The sequence below is a fragment of the Penaeus vannamei genome, chromosome 34, assembly GCF_042767895.1.
Source record: "Penaeus vannamei isolate JL-2024 chromosome 34, ASM4276789v1, whole genome shotgun sequence".
Lineage (NCBI taxonomy): Eukaryota > Metazoa > Arthropoda > Malacostraca > Decapoda > Penaeidae > Penaeus > Penaeus vannamei.
Genome location: NC_091582.1, coordinates 7,021,376 through 7,026,367, shown reverse-complemented (window position 1 = coordinate 7,026,367; position 4,992 = coordinate 7,021,376). Strand labels below are relative to the sequence as shown.

Here is a 4,992-nt window from a genome sequence, read left to right as displayed (position 1 = left end):
GAGTCAAAATCCCTTGCATGTAATCGCTTGATATATTTAAGTAATTGTTCACTCTAACAGGCAACTAATGAACAAATCAAGGATAGAAAAAAAGTCCAGGGAAAAGTAAAAATATGCAGAGAATAAATATGTTTGGGTAATTGGTATATTTGGGTAATTGTAATGCTGTTGCTCTATGTTCATTGTAACAGACAACTAATGAATGAATCGAGGAGAGAAAAAGACAGCGGGATATTAAAATGTGTGGAGAATAAATATGCAGAGACATAAAAACTGATGACTGAATAGAAAGAGTGAGTGAGTGAAATAGAGGGAGAGAGAAAGAAAGAGAGAGGAAATAGGTGGCTATATCTATTTATATTACCGAGAGAGAGAGAGAGAGAGAGAGTGATTGATTGAGTGAGTGTGAGAGAGGGAGCCCAAATGGAGGGAGAGAGAGTGAGAGGAAAAAGGAGGGAGAGAGAGAGTGGGAGAGGGAGATAGAGGGGGGGGGGTTATGTGGTCATATTTATTTATATTGCCGATTGAGAGAGAGAGGGAGAAGTCATTCGATTATATATACGTCCTGGATGTGATTCCCACAATGTTATGGATAGACTGAGGTGTAGGACAGTTTCACCTCACCTTTTGCGCCTGGCAGCGACATACCCACTGGCCAATGAGCAGTCTGTGACGTCACTCTCCTACTTTCCTGACTTCCCATGTTTCTGAAAGAGATGACGCCTAACATTTGATTTGTATGTGTGCACATCAACACCTATTTCCCACATTCTCTGATTCTGTTTGTATTTTTATCTATTGAATTCTCATTCTCTCTTTGTTTTTTTCTTTACTTCCTCTCTCTCTCTCTCTCTCTCTCTCTCTCTCTCTCTCTCTCTCTCTCTCTCTCTCTCTCTCTCTCTCTCTCTCTCTCTCTCTCTCTCTCTCTCTCCTTCGTTTCGTTGTTCCGCTTTACTGGAAAAAGTTACGTTGTTCAACTGAAGAGTGAAAGGTCATTAACAATACACATAGCTAATTCTGTTCTTGTCCATTTTCTTTCATTTCTTTTATTTGCCCATCTCTCCATTTTTTCACTTAACCTTAGAAGGTAAAAGGAACTTGCCTCATACACACCCTGAACAAAAGAAGAGAGAGAGAGAGAGAGAGAGAGAGAGAGAGAGAGAGAGAGAGAGAGAGAGAGAGAGAGAGAGAGAGAGAGAGAGAGAGAGAGAGAGAGAGAGAGAGAGAGAGAGAGAGAAAAGTAGGCATTTCCTCGTGTCGGACATATGTGGGCGGAGTTTCATTTGAGGAAACCAATGTTATTGCAGAGGCGTTGACTTTTTTTTTCAATTTTCATTCCCCTTTATCACCTCTTATCTACCATTTGTGGGTTATTCTCCGTGAGTTTTGTTTTGATACACACACAAAAAAAATCCCAAATTTTCAAGTGGTGTAATATCATAGTCTTACACACACACACACACACATATATGTATGTGTGTGTGTGTAATAAAGACATTACTGCCATTATAGAAAAATTGCAGTGTTTGATTTTGCAATTCGACATGGCACAGCAAAATGGGGTGAAATACAAATGATTTGGTTGCTTTATTGGACTAACATGACATGGATGATGATGCTCTTTGGATGACAGTCGGATATGACTTTCGGGAGAAGAGAGACATCACTCTCTCATTCCAGGAATTGTTCATCTTGCTTCATTATGCTGCAACCATCGACACCACGGTTGCTCCCTCAACCTTCCAATAGATCTATCTCCCTGATTCAACGCAAAACCTCTTCACGTGGTTGCTCCCTCAACCTTCCAATAGATCTATCTCCCTGATTCAACGCAAAACCTCTTCACGTGGTTGCTCCCTCAACCTTCCAATAGATCTATCTCCCTGATTCAACGCAAAACCTCTTCACGTGGTTGCTCCCTCAACCTTCCAATAGATCTGTCTCCCTGACTCAACGCAAAACCTCTTCACGTGGTTGCTCCCTCAACCTTCCAATAGATCTGTCTCCCTGACTCAACGCAAAACCTCTTCACGTGGTTGCTCCCTCAACCTTCCAATAGATCTGTCTCCCTGACTCAACGCAAAACCTCTTCACGTGGTTGCTCCCTCAACCTTCCAATAGATCTGTCTCCCTGATTCAACGCAAAACCTCTTCACAAACACCTTCACCCTCACCTTCCTAACCACTTCTAGTAGTGAAGGACCTCGTAAGAGTCTCACGATTAATGGACTTATATGTCTGTTATCATAAATTATTCCCGGAGAGTTGTTTTATTTTTGCAAACGCCAGCATTCGCAACAAAGCAATGGGAAGTCATTTTTGTTTTACCATTATCAATATTTAGGTTAGGGTACGCCCCTTACGTTTTTTGTGATTTGCTGGAAATCTTTTACCTTCTATTTTCTTTTTCGTCGCGAATACCCATTTTTCATTTTTCTACCTATTTAGGAGTCTCAGTTACCCAGAATGAAAGGCTGGAGTGAAACAAGGGCTGTATAAAGTTGTAGGCAGACTCTGTGGGACTTGTAATCATGTGGAAACCTCTTGTGGGCGGCTGCGGTCTTGGGTAATCTTGGTCTGCTGTTTTTAGAAATTTTCCAAGAACGTACTCGAGAGAGAGAGAGAGAGAGAGAGAGAGAGAGAGAGAGAGAGAGAGAGAGAGAGAGAGAGAGAGAGAGAGAGTGCCGGAAAGTCTGAAATAGCTTTTTATGTATTGTTTTATGTTTTTTTCGGCCCATGGTGGCAGATCTGAGTTTTATCGTTAGGTGTCGTCCTTAATATGCTCTTATTTTACTGTTTCTGTTACTCTGTTTTCGTCCTATTATACCAAATAAAAAAATGTGATAATACGGAATGAGGTGATGGTAGTCTGATTCGAACAGCTGAGCCCTATGGACATTCACATGGCTATTTGTGGCTAAGACCATATAAGGAGGCATTCTTGTGGTCATGAACTTCTAAGTAGTTCTTAAACGTTTATGACCTTTCTTGGAAGTTTGTCTGTTTCTTCAGACATCTTGGAGGGATTCAATCACATTGGCCGTTAAAGGGAGTAAAACAATACGGTACACGTTATATTTTAATCCCTTAGTTGTTTTTTTAATGTCAGTTTACTCCACTTGATTTTACTTGTATTTTAACGTCATTGACTATAAATGGGAAAGCACGTCCAGGTTGACAATAGATTTGAAGGGAAATAGGTGGGTATATTACGCCCACTTTGTCAGGAAGATTTAGTGGGAGTAACCCGTACTTCCGGGAGAAATGACAGCTTGTTAGAACCTTTTTGAGAAGATATTTGTGTGTTATCTCATATGGGACTTCCTATTGGACTTGGGAGATCCATGATGAAAAGAAAAGCGTTAGATCCCATAAGAAAAAATCGATTTAATTTGGTTTAAAATACCATATACAGAGGATCGACTAGACAAGTTAGATTACGACAAAAAGAAACAAACGATGCATGAAAACTACCAAACATTCTTATCCGGTAGCGGTTATAAAAAATATCATTAACCAGTATACAATGCTAAAATTATACCAAAATCTATCAAGCAATATAGAATAAACTTCAAGCAATATGGATACAAGACTAATAGATATTAAGCCTCGAATCTCTAATATAAGAATAGTTACAGAGGTACTGTAACAAGGAGAAGGATGGTTTGGTAGATTTACATACCTTCAGCTTATACATCTCTGTTTCTTTGCTATTTCTATTATTCTTACAGTTACTATCCTCTTGTCAGGCTCGCTACATGATAATAATCGCGATTATGATGATCATAAGCTTTCAAGGAGAGAAAGAAAGATTCACTGAAAGATCTATTATATGACAGAGTAAAATAGAACTTGGTACGCATAGGTGGGTCTCATCGAATGGATAAAAGGCTTTCTACACATAAGGCAAATGAGAACAGCGATTAAAAGTTAACATAATGGAGACAAAAGACTGGGAGAGGACCACAAGAAGCAGTCGTGATGGCACTAATAATATTATTTATTTCCATCGCTGATCTTGGGGTGTATATTAGACCAGACAACTCGGACAGGGTTCTTCAATTCCTTCATCACGACCCAGTTTAATTTGGTACACTACTCTCACAAAACATGTCCATTCTATCGTAACTTTCTCTTAACCTGATATCAGTTCACACACACACACACACACACACACACACACACACACACACACACACACACACACACACACACACACACACACACACACACACACACACATATATATATATATATATATATATATATATATATATATATATATGTGTGTGTGTGTGTGTATGTATATATATATAAATATATATATATATATATATATATATATATATATATATATATATATATATATATATACATATACATATATATTTATGTAATCATCAACTACTGTGTTTTTGTCTCTCAGTGTCAGTTCCGTCTCCGTGCCGTGAAGTTGAGCATCGGCGCCATCGATTTTTTTTCCTCGGACGTCGGACTTACGTTGTGAGCTGCTCAACAAAAATTAATTATGAATTTAGCTGTTTTTTCCATACCCTGTATAGCAAAATATATGCCTAAGATTTGTTTGTCGTTAAGGGATTTTTTTTGTACGGAATAGAATAGACAAATGCAATAATTAACCTACTACAAAATGTTTGTATTATTTAACCTAAAACAAACTGCTAAATGTCCCCTCGGTGTTATAGCCTTTCTCCAGTGTGTCTTGTTTCTTCAGGTGAGCCTGTTTTACTGAGTACTATACTGAAACAAAATTAAACATTCTGAAGTACTGGAAATAATGTCCCCTCATCAGGTAACTCCTAGTACAGAATAGCAAACTCGTTTACTCTCTTTTCTTCCACGCTTCATGTGCCCACTTCCCTTTCTTCGGTTTATGTTCAGCCTCTTCCACGTCATCAAGAATTATGGCAATCATTTCCATTCCGCCTGAAAATTTTGTCATCTTGGAAATCACTGACTTTGCGCCGGACG

The 4,992-nt window shown here is 38.7% G+C and overlaps 1 long non-coding RNA gene across 2 annotated transcripts in view; it reads left to right on the top strand.

Moving 5' to 3' along the window:
- LOC113821221 (uncharacterized) overlaps positions 1-4,640 on the top strand; it is a 93,266-nt gene extending 88,626 nt beyond the window's left edge. For both annotated transcript variants that reach the window (XR_003477502.2, XR_011398101.1), the window contains exon 3: positions 4,427-4,640. This is a non-coding gene — a long non-coding RNA (uncharacterized lncRNA). The remainder of the gene's footprint in view (positions 1-4,426) is intronic.
- Positions 4,641-4,992: the final 352 nt, after the last annotated feature.